This window comes from Buteo buteo, chromosome 10 (genome assembly GCF_964188355.1).
Source record: "Buteo buteo chromosome 10, bButBut1.hap1.1, whole genome shotgun sequence".
Taxonomy (NCBI): Eukaryota; Metazoa; Chordata; class Aves; order Accipitriformes; family Accipitridae; genus Buteo; species Buteo buteo.
The window spans coordinates 12551088-12551614 of NC_134180.1; positions in this window are offsets into that span (position 1 = coordinate 12551088).

The window sequence follows — 527 nt, forward strand, 5'->3', positions numbered from 1 at the left end:
CAATAAAAGCAAAAATGTTATCAACAACCTATTGGAAAGTCCAGTGCTGCTTCCTCTTAAAATTCATAATGGAAACCCTTTGGACAGTTTTTGTTTGTTTGTTAGTTCTGCTGTGTTTGTGGTTGCCCAGAGGGAAGGGTGTGGAGGTGCAGCTGACCTCCACTGGTGTTGATCTGAGTTGAGTCTGGCCCCTGAACACTGTTACATTCCGTTGAAACACGTGGAGGAGTTCAGCTGGTTATGAGCCTTGAATGAGAAATGCAGAGGCACGTAGAAGATAACAGCTCCTCCAGTGACCTGCTGTAGGGTCTGCTGTTCTAATCTGATCCTGTAGCCTGAGAAATGGGATGAAGGATTTTCACAGCACTCAGGTTAAACTCAGCAACTTGCGTTGTGTTTAACTGTGTATGAAGCAGCTTCAGCAGAAAACAGCATAGGGTAACTGCAACGAATCACTTGCATTGAGGTATGTTATTAAAAAAAGTGAAGTTCTGTTCCTTTCCTTGTTTTCTCTCTACAGTTATTAT